Raw genomic sequence first — 16577 nt, forward strand, 5'->3', positions numbered from 1 at the left:
TTCTTGTATCAATTCTGCTAACTGTGCCTTAAATTTGGGCCAGATGCATGATGGTTTTATGATGTGGTACTGTGGGGAAGTCTGGGCTGGATCTAACAGAGGCTCTGCTAATGGGGCTGCTCCTTCAGGGACCTTGGGATACTCCAGCTATTCCCACTGTGCCTCTGTGGGAATGCCTTCAGCAGGGATGAATGGTTGGGGGTACCAGGTAGATGACTGGAGCTCTGTCAGTGTGGTGAGAACAGCGGGACACTTTCTGACGCACTGGGTTTTACAGAGCCCCTCCCCTTTTTGGGCAGAAAATGTTAGGTTTTGCTCAGGTTCATTCCTGAGTTAGTTGTGTGCTGCTGCAGGAACAACATCCATACATTGCCAGGGCACATCCTGCTCCTTGTCCCAAGGGACAAAACAGGCAAAGAGGGATCATGCTCATCCCGGGGTCTCATTCCCCCACAGCGGGGCTCGGAAGCAGCACAGCTCATGAGTCCTGTTTAGTGCTCAGCACTATCTTGCAATCAAAACCTAATCACGAGACTGTCCTGCTCCTTTCTGATCATGTCACATCCCAAAAGCTTTGTGGAGGATCAACCAAATCTCCTGTGTTTTCATTTGCTAAGCTCAGTCAAGTGATACAAAGCCCAGAGCGCTTTTTCTGCCAATCTGAATTTGCAGTGATTAAATTGCGCTGTTGTGAGGGTTAATTTTCATGGACAGATATGAATAATTATCAGTTAATATGCTTAAGAATCATAAGGAATATCTGGTAGTCTTCACAGCTACTTAGCTAACTGAAATTGGCATAATTCTTTTGAACTTAGGCGCTGTAATTCAGTGTTGTCTCTTTTTTTGCTCTCTCCTAATAATCTGTTCCCTGTCTTCACATCTTTTCTCCTCTTTATCCAGCATTTTTTTCTCAGCCCAAATTGTTTTGCTGTCACTTGTTCTTAAACCTGCCAGCTGATACAGAGATGGAGAATGTTGAGATGACTAAAAACAAGGACCCTGTGCATATGTTTGTAGGTATAATTTAAAAACAAAATTCAAAAAAAACCCTCCTAAGGCTGTGAATTCCTCACAGTATAAAACTTCCTACCTTCATTACTACTGTCCAGGAATTTGGGGCTGTGAGTGAGCAAAGCCAGCTCAACACCAGCCTGTTGAACTACGTGTGCTTTATGTAATAAATAAATGCATTGTTTATTTTTTATATGTTTAAAATTGTTGGGGTTTGTACAGGACTAAATGACTGAATTCTACAGCTAGTGCAATGCAGGGTGGCAAATTGTGATGCAACAGTTTATGTACTGAGGACAAACCATTCCAGTGGAACACAGAGCTTGTCCATTTTTTTCTGTGCTTTTGATAAAGGCAAATAACTTGAAAAGTTCTCTGTACAAGACAGAACCACAGCAATTTCACCAAATGTACTAAAAATTAGGGGGAATACAGTCTAATATCCTCAAAGAGTGGCATAAACCCAGTAACTTGTGAGTCAGGACTGAATTACATTCCAAGTGAGATGCAAGATCTCTTTATTAGGCAAATATATTTCTGCCTAGAATTCTTCCAGGGGAAGACATTCATTTACAGCAGAAACATTTTAAAATACAATTTACCCCCTGCTTTTATCTGTCCTGAGGCCCTGTTAGCCGAGCAGCCTCGGTGCTGATCAACTCCAGTTTATGTGCTCACAGGGGCGTCAGCCATCACTGTGTTCATGTGCCTGACGTGGGAACAGGAGAGACCATTACCCACAGCTCATTTCCTCTTTCCAGTTGCTTGGTCCTTGAATCCCTCAAGGAGGCCACCAGCAGCTCCCCTCTGTGAGGCTGACAGCCACAGCTCCCTTTGGGATGTGGCTGTGATTATACCAGCGGGGTCTCGCCTGCAGCCCTGCCCGCACAAACCTCTGTGCTGTAGCAGACGGGAGATGCTTCCTGGTTGCTTTCCAAAGCCTGGCATAGGAAGGTGTGGAGAAGGTGTATTATCAGTTCCCTGGCCATTGCAGGTGCAAAGAATTCAGCAACAATATTTGCTCTGGAGCCAAATTGCTCTCAGGCTGCCTCCGATGTTTATTCAGTTGAGGAGAATTACCCAGTTCTTGGGCTGCGCAAGTCACCGGGTAAGAATTCCCAGGCAGGGTATTTTTCTTCCTTTTATTTTATTCCCTTTTGAAACATGTGTTTAGACAAGTGACAGGCAAACCTTAAATGGTTTGGTTGCACTGTTGAATGGTACCTGAGTATTCCCTCCTCAGTCCATCCCCCTGGATGCACTCAACCTTCCTCAGTTCCTGGAAACTGGGCTGAGAGCCTCAGAAGAATAGCCTGTCTTGTGAGATTTTCATCTCCTCTTGGTGTTGGGGAGTTGAAAGACCTTGAGGCCATAGAGCTTTTGCAAATACTTTGCTCTTTGGATTTCAGATTCTGTTGCAAACCAAGAAATACCAGGAAGCATAAAATGGTAAAAAAAAGTTAAATACATATGTCTATTACTGGCCAACCCTCCAAACCTTAACATAACAGAAAGCTGTTCTTAATTCAAATTAAAAATGCAGTTTGATAACAGGAGGAGTGTTTGAATCCCCTTTTAAGCTCATTTAGACCTGGAGCTTACTGTCAGTAGCCGGCTGCCCTGGTGCCTGGGGCATGGAGCACTGCAGACGCTGTGTAGCCCCACGGAATGGGCCATGCAGGACATTTTACTGGAACAGCTCATGCTCATAGTCACAGGCTCTTTGCTGAGCCGAATAGATGCAGCTGGACAAATCCATTCGATTCCAGTGGGATTTCACATGGGTGAATCTGTGGCTGGGCTGATGGCAACATTTGCTGTACTTGGATCAATACCTTCCTGCTCTAAAATAATGACAGAGCCAGGGCTATTTACTGGAAACAGTTAATTAAGGGTAAGTGAAGGCAGTCAGGAATCTGTCCATCCAGTTGATTACTTATTTGTCCAACCAGTGCTGCAGCTGCTCCTACCCTCTGGGCAAGGGATAACAAAGTGTTTTGGTAAAGTCTGTCCCATTTATACTATGTCATAATTTTAAAAATTATTTGGATGTGGGTTTTACTTCAGGAAGTCCTCCTAGGGACACGCTCCACCTCCGCTGGGGCAGTTCCCTCAGGTTTTGTTCCAACGTGGAGGTAGGAAGGGGGTGGGAGAGGTCTGGTTCAAAAGGCAGAGCTTTGGTGTGGCTCTGATCTCCACCACACACTGGCTCGGTGCTGACACACAGCAAATACCTGAGCTGAGGCAAAGCACCTAACTCAGCGTGGGAGCGGACGTTCACTGCCATAAATTAGGTAGGAATAGGGAAAACCACTGATTTCTGCCATCCAGCAGTTCATTCCTGTTCTTATTCTCCAGTTAGCAATCTATAAAAACAACTACTGCAAGACTTGACTCTTCTCTCCAGAGCCAATAACATCCCCTGTGCCAGGTGGAGCAATAACTCAAAATAGGGCAGGCCTAGGAGAGACTTAGATGGGGTTAGAAAGCAAATTCCAGCTCCATTGTACCTGGTTCCTTACTGCTAAAGGCTGAGTAAGGAGAAACCCGATATTGCTGCTCTGCAGCAACACTGGAAGATTGTAATTTCCATTCCATTCGAATTTGAACACGAAGAAAAGCATTTATTTGGCTTGATAAGTTCCACGAGTCCTTCCCACCTGTTTCCATTTTAATGCAAAAATAGAAACTCTTTAGTTCATATCTTGTTTCCAAGTTGGCAGAAGCCCCTGGGTCGCTTGGTGTAACTATACTCTCTAACTTAGAGTATGATGTAGCTCTGTCTCTCTGTCTAAAGAATGAAAGAAGAACTCTTTAGGCAAAGGGGTGCAGTGGTGCAAGACTGGTAATAGATGCCATAGCTAGACTTAGGCTGGAATTAGACCCAGGTTCCCAGCTACTGTTTGGAAAGGACATCAGAAAATCTGTTTATCAGGGAAAAAAAGATTATATAAAAATTACGTTTCTGCCTAAGAAATGAATGCTTAGACCAAAAGAACGCAGGTAACCACAAAGACCCTCCCAAAAAACGTGTCCTTAGTTCAGTGTTACCGATCCAAGGGGAGCCACTGAGCTGCCCCAGCTTGAGGAGCTGCTTCATGTATAGCTTGTTAACATGGGGAAAGGTTCTTTTTTAAACTGTGGGTGATGTCAAAAATAAAAGAGCTTAGTGAATAATCCTGAATAAGGAGCAAGCATCTAAACAAAGAGGCATGGAGGAATTTACAGACAAATGCATGAACTGGCCCATTGTAAAATGGACAGCATTTTACTCATGGGTGCAGTGGCCACTTCCAGCCTTTCAATTATTTTTCCACCAAGTGTTAGAAGCTAAGTGCTAAAATGGATAAAAAAGAGAGATGCTAATCAGTGATGGGATTGGATCTGTCCTGAAAGTTTTGATAGGTTCGGGCTGGACATCAGAAGGAATTTCTTCACTGGTGGGGTTGGTCAACATTGGAATGGGCTGCCCAAGGAGGTGGTGGAGTCAGTGTCCCTGGAGGTGCTCAAGAAAGGACTGGACGTGGCACTCAGTGCCACTGTCTGGTTGACAAGGGTGGTGATCAAGGCTGGGCTCGATGATCTCAAAGGTCTTTTCCAACCTCAGAGATTCTGTGATAGGATGTATGATAATTCCAGCACACCTGGATTGGCTTCAGTCCTGAGAGTACTGTCCTGCAGCGGATGAAAGGCACAGCAGCAGAATGGGAAAATTCAGCTGGCCAGTCTGCAAGTCCCCACACCTCCACCACCTCCCCCCCAGGCACGTTAGACCTCCCTTTCTGTGCACAGAAACAGCTCCCAGCATGGCAGGCTGCTGATGTCACACGTGCAGTTTCTGTTGCACTGCAGGAACACTGATTGCTTTTATGCTTTGGAGTCAATGAGAAGAAAAAAAAAAAGTAAAAAAGAACTCGTTCTGCCTCAGCCCTTTGGCAGAAGAGCAATAATTTCAGTGCACACCCCCCACCAGTGCTCTGCTGGGTTACAGCAGTGGTGTTGCCTGCAATGAAACACCACAGCTGTGCTCTACTCTGCCTGAGATGGGAATGAAATGTTCTCTCCTCCTCTTCTGTTTGCAACACAGGCAACAGGATTTTGGATTACATTACCTGAGTAGTCAACATCCAAATTATTTGTCCAGACGTAGTGCAGCAGGGCAAAGAATCCCACCCAAAAAACCTGTGGTGTTACTTCAAATATGTATCTGAGTATTTCCATGCTTGCAGCTCTCCTGTGTAGGTATCTAGTGATTCCCACTGATTATCTAACCACATGTTTTATTTTGCTCTTTAAAGAAAAAAAATTCAACACATTTTTGTGACATGTTAGATGGACTAAAATAACCCATATAATCCTGTCCTGATTGAATTTAATGCCACCATTCCCTGATTCAGGATTGGGCACCAGTGAGGAAAAGCCCACACTGTGTGTGAAGTGGTTGGGACTGTAAGTGCAGTCCCTCTACACTGGGGTCACAGTGATCTCATTTAGTACAGAAATAATATTTTTCCATGACCTGGATGTACACTGATGGTCCAGTCCTGCACAGTACAGGCAAAGCTCCTGCTGAACTAAGAAGAGGAAAATCAGATTGAAGATTTGGGATTGCAATTGAGGTCACTGCAGCAGGATCAGTGCAGTTGGAAATATGCAGATGCTACAGTTTTTCTTTGGAAAAAGTTGTGGTCCAAACATGGTGCTCAACTCTGAAGAGTCACAGTAAGCATTGTACAGTTCCTGCAGTAAGTCTTGTCTCCCTTTCCACTGAGGCTCTCTGCAAGCCCCAGGCTCATGTTTGTGATACAATTCTGCAGTGGGTTATCTGCATGTCCAGCAAAGAGGTTCTCCAGGTGCACAGCGGAGCACGGAGCAACACCCAGAGGGGTAACGCTCAGAAACTCCTGATAACTCCACGTGGCACCACAACAGAGCCAGGGCAGACCTGAGTCACAGCACTCAGGGATGCTTCCCAAACACATGGCTTTCAAGGATGAGGCACAAGGTGAGCCTCAGGTGAAGTTTAGCACAAGTTTGGCCCTTCCTGCAAAACCCTGGGACAGCCGACTGATGGGGAAGTGAGAACAACGCGGGGGAACAGAGCAGTGGTGACATTTAGTGACACAAAGAAATGGCCTGGCAATGCTAACTGCCCTGTGGGGTTTCACACTGCCATGAGGGCTGATCCTCCAGGAGAACTGGATCTGTACCATGGTACAGCAAAGGGAAAAGTCTCTTCAGCCAGAGTGTGCAAGCAGGACAGTTTCAGGTGAAACTACACTTCCAGTGTAGCTGAGAATTCCCTGAAAAGAGGGCAGCTGAGAGCAGCAATGGGTATTCCCCAAGCACACCAAGCCAAGCCCACCTCTCAGGTCTCCTGAAATAGGACATCCAGGACAGATTCTGTGGGTTTGGCTGGTGAACTTAGGGAATTCAGAGCAAAAGGTGTGCAGTTCACCTATAAACAGAAGAGATTCTGTATCTGGCAATAAAAGGCTCTGCTGTAGCTGAGTCTTTCTTACCAACCCATGTTCCATGGTCTGCACAACCAACAGGGACAGACTGCGAGTTATTAAAAATAATAAACAAATGACATATCCCTGGCTGGGGAATGAAATACTTGACACACCAGATGGGCCTTCTTATCACTGATTTCTCCTGCTTACCCACTCAGTATTGATAACATGCTCAGAGGAGTTCAGAGAGTCGTGCCAACAAACTCAAGTGCCTAAGAACTGTCTGCAACAAGGCTTCATGATAAGAGAGGAGAAAAGAAAGTTCTTTCCTGCAATTACAAGGAGTTAAAGGCTGTCTTTTTGGAGGATGGGTATAAATCTCTGGATGTTCAGAGTCACTGGAGGTCACTGGTGGGTCCCCTCAAAGCCTTGGCTGGTGCCTGCCACGTCTTTGTGTGAGAGAGGTTTCATGCATTACTTAGAACTGAGTTGTTGTAGAAATACTAATTTGATAGTGTTCAGACATTTTCATAAATAGTCTGGTAAAAAGGATGAACAGAGAGAAGAGAAATTTTGCAGATGATGCAAATCTGGCCACAAAGCACTGCTGAAAGGGTTCACGATCCCGAGTGGCTGGGCAGTGAAATGGCTGATGCAGGGCAGTGTCAACAAAGGCAGAGCACGTGCAGAAAACTCACTCTCACTGTACTTCCACACAGATGAGCCCTAAAAATAACACTGAGCAAAGAGAGCAGGGAGGCCTCTGCAAATATCATTGAAAGTCCATCAGAAGAGACAACTATCACGTTAGGAATGAGCTGGCAAAGAGGCAGGAACAAATCAGAAAACATCATTACAGCACTCCTCGGTGAAACTGCATCTCCATGGTAGTGTGTTTTCTGGCCATGGAACTCCAGGAGAGTTGGGCTGAACTGGAAAGCACAGGAAGGAAAGCATTCAGGATGAGGAGAGATGGGCAACAGCTTCCACAAAGATGGAAAAATAAGCAGATGAGGAGCCTTCAGGGTGGAAAGGGGTGACAGAAGCAGGAGGTTCAGTAAAGGTCTGTCAGATCATGACTGACACAGAAAAAAGCAAATAGGAACTGGCTGTTCACTGGTTCTCCTAAGAATTAGAGGGACCTGGTGGTGCTGTCACACAAGAAGGTTTAAACCAACAGAAGGAAGCACTTTTTCATACAAAGCATAATTAAACCATAGAACTCATTGCCACAGGATGTTGCAGAGGCCAAAAGTTATAAATGGCCTGAGAAAGGGATCAAAAACATTTGAGGAGGATAGATCCATGGGTGGCTGTTAAAACACACTGGTCTGGAGGCAGCCTCTGCTTTGGGAAGTCCATAAACCACGGATTGCCTGGAGCGAGGGTGCAGCAGGGGAGGGACTGATTCTGCATCGCCTGCATCGCCTCCTGGCTATGCTGGGAGATGGGATACTGGGAGATGGGATACTGGCCCATGTGGCCTTCTGCTGTGACACTGGTCAGGTCCCAGCTCTGCTGTCTCTTCTTACCTTAATTAAAAAAACCCCAAAAAGCAACAAAAACACAACCTAAAACATCAGAGGGGGGAGAAACAGCCCCAGCCCTCCACACAGTGTTAGTAGGCAGCCTGATAGTTGTTTTATTTTCTTTAGAGTGGACTTTGTGTTGCAAGTGGCAGGAAGCCATGAACCACAAAAATAAAATAATTCTAACTCTAGTGCTAAGTAAGGAAAACAAAGATGGCTCAGCAATTAGCAGCATTATATATGTTGGTACTAAGTAACAACAGATGTCAGGACTTGAGCCCTTTGCATTCCTCGCAATCCTTCGGAAACCAAAGCCTTTTGACGTCGCTATACATTATTGCAGTTATTTTGGGGCTGGGAGAGCAGCAAAGGCTCTTTGAATGCTGAAATATGTAGGTTGCTAGGACTGGTTGGGTCTTACCTGCATGTCCCTCCCCATCCTGTGTCCCTTTGCTGCCTTCCCAGGCTGGTGTGTGCTGTAAACCCTGCTCTGTAAAGACATGCGCTGGCCATGAGTCATTAGCAAGCATGCGAAGCTAATTGGCAAAATACTCATAAAAGATTTTGAAGGTGGGTTAATTACAATTCATTACACTGTAAACTGTCCCCAGGCTATTATTAAAAAATGCAGGAGTTTCAAGGTCCAGTATTTTATGATTCATTTTGCCATGCAGTGAAAAACAGACTCTATATCAAACTACATTCATTATAGTTAAGACCACAGAATCTTTATTGGTTTTCCCAACATTCCCTCCTTGTTATATGCATTCATATGGACTGCACATTTCTAGCAATTGGCAAGAAGGCATGAAATAAAATTTATTATATTTTCTTACCTTCGATTCGGTGCAACCTCAAGAACTGCCCGTTCTCGTTGCTCTACCTCTTCCCAACTCCATTTGAGCTGATAGGATGGGACATTGAAAACAAACAGAGAAATGACTTGGAACAACTGTGCCACACTGATGATTTAGTGGGATGAACCTGGATGCTGCATGTGCACACAGGAACTTCTGCTCCAAAAGGATACTGGTAATGAAACAGAAATAGTTTCCCCTTGTAGTATAATAGATAATTTTTTAAAAATTCGGAATAGACGCATTTTTGCCAATCACTGGTATTTCCAGATGGAGGCTCTTGTAGCTAAGCCCGGGATGCACCTTCAGAGAGACAAAGGTGCCAGTTTACTCACATGAGTGATACTCCCCACATGCTCTGCTGGATCGTTGTCTCCTCAGAGCCAAATTCTCCAGCTTATAAAAGAAGATAACAGAGCCTTTGACTCTCTTTGCTGATGCCAGGACTGTCAAATACCAGTGAGTAGTTTGGTATAATTCTCAATACTGCTGTGTTGAGAAAACTTTAATAGAGGACCCAGCTGTGACCCCTGTGGGAGCAAAGCCAAGCGCTGCTCATCAGTGCTACCTTTGTGCCCTTCCCCGGGGTGCTCCTTATCTCCTTGTGCTGGCTGGCACTTGGGCACTCCTTTGAGGCTTTAATGGTGCCATTCAGCCAGGCTTTGCTGAGCTCTGCTTCTGCAAATCCCGGGGACTCTCTCCTGGGCCAGCCCTGCCTGTGTGTGACTGCACCCAGTCCTGCTCCGCAGGTATAAATATGTCCCTCAGAGAGCCGTTGTGGGCATTCCCGGCTCAGCCGAGCTAATTTTGGGGTTAACACATAAACATATCATTATTGCAAGGTAAATGATGGAGGGAGCCAGGGACTACGGCTCTCCCCCATGAAAAATGTTGATGACATGGATGGATTTGGTTCTTTCAGTTAATATTTCACTTTTCAACTTTTTTTAGGTGATGGGGAGAGGGGGAATACTGAAGAAATTTCTCACTCAGGCAATCATTGAATTGCTGGTCTTCGTTTTTACTTGTTGAAACCTCTAAATCTTTCAATGCAACTGGACATTTTTGGAGGCAGTGTTTTTTATTCAATTGAAAAATGCCTTCTCCATTACGAAAGAATATTAATAGCAAAAACCAATCCAAACCCTTTCAGCTTGAAATTGGCCACGTGAGAATACCAGTTTGTTCTGGTAAGACTCCATAATGGATTTATTGCAGCGTGCAATGTTTTTGTTTGCATTAATGTAGTGTGAAGTGATAAATATCTTGGGTTGGTTCTTTTGTTTGAGGTTTTCTCTGGGAAGCCGAATTTTCTTAAATGACAGTGTCAGAACGGCCATATTTATATGGACCAGGACTCTGGTTCCCAGCAGAGACATGCAGAGAAGAGAGAAAACTGACCTGAGCACTTATGATACTTTCCCTGGGTGTTTTGCCAGGCTCCACATCTGCTCTGTCACCCCGGGGCTGATCCCTTATCAATGATGGAGTCACTGGAAACTGTGGCATGGGGAATGGAGCTCGAGGGGTCATCTGTGCCGTTTTTCTAGCAGGGGATGCAGCATGTGGATGTGTCTTTTGCTTCCCCTCCTGAAATGGTCTGGTAGTGACCAAGAACTGGGTAAGTCCCAGAAGGTTTTCCCAGCCCAGCAGCCAGAGCTCGGCTGGGTTTTCAAAGCTGGTGGGCGTTGGGAGCAAAGAACTTGGAAATCAGAGTTCAGTGTCAGTGATATTTATGGGTACTGACTAATCTCTGTGCCGGGGACCTAACAACTATATCCAAAAACATTAGCAAATATTCTTTTGCCTTGTTTTGCTTTGGTAAGAATTATGGCTGTTCCTGTTGCCACCTCACCTGGAAGCAGCACATGGAGCAACTCCGGCAGCTTCACTTCATGACATTTAGCAATGTCAGTGCTGTCATTGGGCAGATGGACCAGTGACTGAAATGGAAACAAAGGAGGAACAAATGAGTGACCAAAATTTTCCAAACTCTCCCAGGTATTTGTTTCTAGTGGTGGAGATATTTTGCAAGTGGCAGGTGTCAGTATTAAGTACTGAATTCTTCATTCTCCCTTTGGTCTCATTATAAACATGGTATTTGTTTTCAAACTAGGCTGACCTTTTTCATCACTCCTTTTTAGGGTCATTCCTCTGTAAGGCCCACAGATGCTGAATTTGGACTGGACCTTTTAGCCGCAACAGAATATATAATATAGTATATAGTATATAATATGCAAAGCTCCAAAATTCCAGAGGCTCCATTAAAAATATTGTGCAGAAATCAGGATTTTTGCCATTGGCTTGATTGGCTCCAAAATTATACCCTTGCTGCTCCTTGGAAGTCATCTTTGATTTGGAAATCATCTTGACAAGTGCTGTGATCCGTTGCTCTCCAAGGAGACTCCTGCTACTTCACTGTTTTGACGAGGCTGTAAATAAGAGAAGAGCTTTACTCATCCAGTGCTCCTCTGGTCCCAGCTCAACTCAGAGTCCTCAGGAATGGACAACAGCAAAATGTTAATCAAATTCCTTTGAGTCTCAAAACAAATGTTGACTAGAGCTTCTCCAAGGCTGCAGAAAACTCTCCATGGGAAACCGTCAACATTTCTATTTAACATATTGTCTCAACATTTGGCATCTGTGAATTAACTGGTGAAGTGTTCAGGAAAAGAAAATTTTTTAGATCTTAAGAATATATATCTATGTGAGTTTATGCACGTAAAATGTAAACATCCTCCTATCTAGAACAGACATAACACCTATATACGGTTTTCCTTGCCAACTATGTGTGTGTATGTGTGATATTTATATGTGACAGGAGGAAAGTTTTCAGCCAGCTCCAGCTGTGAGCCCATCACCTTGAAGGCAGAGTTGGTTTTTGCTTGTTTGTTTAACAAAGCCCATTTTGACAATGGGCTCTCCTCGCCGGGAGCTGGATACCCCAAAATCTGCTCTGAGATGTTCTGCCTTTGGGATTGGCCATCCCCATTGGTGCTTCCTGTCACTGCCATCACTTAAAGCCTCTGGACTTTTCCATGCAGGTGTTTAGGGAGAGAGCTGGGCCCACCTGGCCATCTGTGGCAAAAATCCTGTTGGCTTCAGCAAACCTGGGTTTTACTCCCAGTCCCTGAAAGATTTTTACAGGTATGCAAATAACACCCTGTCCATATCCCTCAGTCAAAGCCTCCCCCCTTTTGCACTGTCCGTGGTATTAATCTCCAGTTCTTTAAATCCCTGCTCTTATTCCAGGCCCAGTGGAAGGACCCCCCTACTCTGTTTCCATTGAAATTCATCCAGGTTGGTGGAAGCACCTCACTGAAGGTCCCTCATGTAGAGTGCTTCCTCCAGTAAATTCAAAGGGATAAGACATCTCACAATTGGCTTTTACAACCTTACGAAGAGAAAAGTCTGGCTCAAAGCTGCTGAGCTTTGAGATGTGCAGCACTTCCCCTCAGCAAGCCAAACCCTGTGACTCAGAGCAGGGAGAAATGTCAGAAATGGTTGCACACACGAGGCACCACTGTCCAGCCCTGTGTGACAGCACAGCTGCCACTTTTGGAGCCAACAGCTTGCCAGCAGAGATGCCATCTTTGTCATCTTTGACAACCTTGATGAGATCACTGCCGTGAAGGCACCTGGAGCCCTTCAATGAATTCAGGTGCCCGGTGTGACCCTTCCCATTGAGGAGATGGAGCGGCAACACTGGATTTGCTCACCACGTTTACATCACGATGAGCACCTCCAGGCAGGACTATCTCTTACAGCGTGTCTATACAACGTCTGATAGAAGGCCCTTGCCTCAGCTCAACCTCTGGGTTGGAGGCAAATAGCAGTGCTTGGCAGGCTGCAGATTTCCAGCTAGAAATCTAACACCAAATAGTTCTCATTCTCTCCCGCTCTTGGCACTTGGCCCTATTCAGGATGATTTTGTTTTGGTTTGTTCTTTTAAAGAAGGTACAAGAGCAGATCCTGAGGGCCTTCTATCTCTGATTCCCATTACAGTTTACATTTCTCTCACTGGCAGACTGTCTCAGAAGTGTCCCAGGGTTTCCCCTTCAGATTTTAAAGCAGCAGAAAGCAAGACAGCATGACCTCTCTCTGGTCCTGGAGCTGCAGCTGCGATCAGAAGCTTTATGACAAAGTTCAGCTGGAAGAGCAAAGGAGAGGAGAAAAAAAAACCAAAACACAAACCAAAACAGGGGAATGCCATCAAAGTCTTTCAAAGTCAGAAATTCATTTTACCTTTGTCAATGGCTGTGGTTTTCAAGGATAAAGATCAAAGGGCTGACCGTGGGCAGAGCTCTGACGAATGCCGAGCTCAGCCTGTGGAAGCCTGGCATTAGTGCCACAGTTAGACTGTGTCTAGACGAGCACGGGGTGCTCGTGCCAGCTTTGGCAAACACGGCACCTGAGCGCTTGCATCAGAGCTGGAGCACAAAGACTGAGGCATCCAAATTGCAGAGAGGAGAGAGCAATCAGACTCCAGCACAGTGGAACTGGAGAAAGGAAGTTTAGGGAAGAAAATGCAACAACCAACCAAAAAGAAATAAAGTCCAAAAAACCAACCCATAAAAAACCCACTCCCAGAAAGACAGCTGAGATGCACCCCCATCTTCCAGGTTTTTGCATTGTAATTAACGTACACAGAAAGTTTAGATAACTGGGGTAAAGTAATGCCAAATTTTTATCAATTCAGATGAGTTGGCTTCATATTCCTCCAGCCCTTTCATGTGGAAATGAGACTGCATTTGATGGGGCCAAGCCCATGTTTGAAATAGCTCAGCTGGGATGTGCTTGTGGTGAGGGTTCAGGTGCCTGTGCAGAGAATCCTACAGCTGGATCCTTCCTGGGGGCAGAGAGTGCCTCCAGCTTCCTGCCTTTTCCTCCTAGGGAGGACAGAAAGCTCTTGCTCCATGGGATAATCACACACCAAGTCCGAGCTGACGGACTGTGCAAGGGACAAGGTGGGTTTGGCTGCTGAGGGGCCCCGGCCCTCAGGGTCCCCATGTTCCTCCACATTCTCTTGCGCAGATCCCTAAAGATACCCCGCTGTCCTGTGCCCAAGGAGGAGGTGGGTAAGTAGGGCAGTGCACACACAGGTTCAGTAGCTCGTGTTACTACACCTGGGGCCTGCATGTGCCTGCTCCAGGGCTGCAGGCTCGGACACAGGAGAGAGGAGCCACAGCACCAATCCCTGCCTGTGGAACCCTGTGCCTGGCTGAGCCTGAGGCTGCCACACAGGATGGGCACAGGGATGAGCTCTAGAACCACTGCGTGCTGCTGGACAGCCCCACCACCAGAGCATCTCAAAGCTCCCCAGGTCCTTTAAACCAACCATTTCTCCTCACAGTTACTCTGGCTTCCACCAGCCACAACAAGTTCAAAAGAAACTGCAGTTTGATGTGGGCAAACATGATCCCCAATGGATGAAGAGAGACCAGAAGAAATATTTTCATAAAGCAGCTGGTTTCAGCTGTGCTTCACACCAGGTAGTGCTGCCCATTGACAGGAATACGGTGTAGGACTTGCTGGAAACAATGAGCTCAGAGACCGGTCATAGGTATTCTCAGTTCTGCTCCTGACTCACCTGCATGGCCTCGGGTGAGCTACTTGCAGATTTGTGCCTTAGTTTACCCATTGGCAGTGGCAGAGATAGTAACAGTCTCACAGAGTGGTGAGAGAATTAATTAATATTTGGAAAACAGTTTGTGCCTTGACGTCTTTGTGCCTTTGCTTACCCATCAGTAACATCAGAGATAATAACTGTCTCATGGAGAGGTACAAGGATTAATTAATTATTTGAAAAGCAGTTTGAGATTCTTGGATGAAAAGTCCTGTGTGAGTAAAACATATCATTAAAAGCATCTCCTGGTCCTCTGTGAAGTTAAAATAAAGCTGGAGCTTCTTAGTCATTCAAATAATTAAACCATAAATACTGTTTATTTTAATCTTCCCTTTAAAAAAATAATCTAATCTAGGCAGTGATACCAGCCAAATAATGAAAAATGTTTCAAATTCAGGAGACCTATCAATTTGAAGAGCTTGATTCTTAATTGCTTTTTGATGTCTATCAGTGGAAAGTGAGAGCAATTGTATTTAACTAATGCTGGGGCAGCTGGGAGGATGCCCACAGCTCCTCTGCCTGCACACTCTCCTGGGCACAACAGCTGTAGCTGCACAGGGTTTCTCACACTCTCCTATTTGACTTGCTAACCAACAGGGAGGTGCAGAACAGCCCATCTTACAGGCGTATGCCAAAGCCAGCACCCCCAAGAAAGGGAGGTGCACTGAAGCAGGGCTGCAGTAGCAACTTCTCCTCCTAGGAATGGTGGCAAGGGGGCAATTGGCCCGGGAAAAGGCACCTTCAGCCCTCGATGCAGTCAGCCCTTTGCACCCTGGGCAGCTCGCACTGCTTGTCTCTCCAAAAACTCAGCACTGAGTGGGTCTGTAAGTCAGCGCTGCCCTGGCTGCTCTGCACAGGTCCACAGGGAGAGAGACCCCACAGCAGGAGAAGGGATGGAATCTGTATTTAAAATCATCTTTTACTTAGAGAGGTACATGCTAAATGTGGAAACCCCTCTTGGTCACTTCTCGGGGGACTTACTGTAAATTGGGGCATAAAACACATGCACTTGGCCCATACATCTCTCTTTGTCTCTAGTTTTTGTGCATGGTTTTGTTTTACAAAGTACATAGGTGAAGCAGAGGCTTGCAGGATCGAGTTTGTAATCGAAAGGAGCCTCTTTTAAGGTGTAACTTCTGCTGGGAACCTGCTGTGCTGGCCACCCCAACACCATCCCACAGAGCCTTCCCCCAGCTCAGAGGCTTTGTCTCACCCTTTCCATGGCCTCCCACCCCTCTCTGCCCATAGAAGATTTTGCAGCAATCACCAGTAGCCTGTGTGGGAATGTAGGGAGGAAGAAAGGATGTAATTGCCTTCCTGAGCCCCAGCGCTTTCATTAGTTAAATGTCCTCCCATCTTTCCACGCTAGTCCAGCTTCTACTGAATTTTCATCAGGCCAGAAGAGGCCTTTAGGGCCATTTGAAAGCAACCATCAGATAAAAGCGATTGTCATCCTCCTTATGCGGCAGGCAGGGAAGCAGACACGGGCAGACTGGTCACACAGGAAGGAGAGAGAGGAGGGACCCGGTGACTCAGAGCTTTTGACTCCCAGCTGTCAGCTTGAGACGCTGCGCCAGCCAAGCATAAAAGCACATGGTTATCTCTCAACTCATGAATAATCCCATTGATTTAAGCCATAAACTCCAGCATCCCGGCCTTCACCGTCTGACTACGCTCACCAAGAGTGGATAAACAGGAGTACAGCTCTGGATATTCCTCTTGACATAGAGGAGTATTTTAAAATGGTAGTTTCCCTGGTTCAGGTTTCTAAGAGAACCAGCAATGGAGATGAAGAGATGACTTGGTCCTCAGGATGAGGGGTCCCTCAGGGGTGATGGAGGTCTCTCCACGCTGGACATGAGTGGGCTCAGCACCTCCCTCACAACTGCCCTGTTGGATGCGTGTGTGGTGCTGCCTGGTGACACTGACCTCAGTGGTGATTCCCAGGTGATGTGATCCCAGTTCCCAGGCTTTGCTGGAAGTGAAAGGGGCATTTGCATATAGGATGATACCCAGTGTCCTCTCCCAACTGGGATTACTGAATTCTTCATCCCTTTGCTCACACAGAATTGAGAAGTGTCCAAGTTGTGAAGGA

At 45.9% G+C, this 16577-nt stretch overlaps 1 protein-coding gene and 1 long non-coding RNA gene across 8 annotated transcripts in view; one reads left to right on the forward strand and one right to left on the reverse strand.

Annotated features, from left to right (window-relative positions):
- BMP2 (bone morphogenetic protein 2) overlaps positions 1–16577 on the forward strand; it is a 203322-nt gene that overhangs the window by 143660 nt on the left and 43085 nt on the right. The gene's annotated exons all lie outside the window — the stretch shown is intronic.
- Positions 8482–16577, reverse strand: part of LOC109145106 — a 158174-nt gene continuing 150078 nt past the window's right edge. For 2 of the 4 annotated variants that reach the window (XR_005604144.1, XR_005604141.1), the window contains one exon: positions 10316–11288. This is a non-coding gene — a long non-coding RNA (uncharacterized LOC109145106). Of the gene's footprint in view, positions 8904–10315; positions 11289–16577 lie in introns of those variants that run through there. The other 2 variants (XR_005604142.1, XR_005604143.1) reach the window with 2 other exon arrangements.

This window comes from Corvus cornix, chromosome 3 (genome assembly GCF_000738735.6).
Source record: "Corvus cornix cornix isolate S_Up_H32 chromosome 3, ASM73873v5, whole genome shotgun sequence".
Classification (NCBI taxonomy): Eukaryota; Metazoa; Chordata; class Aves; order Passeriformes; family Corvidae; genus Corvus; species Corvus cornix.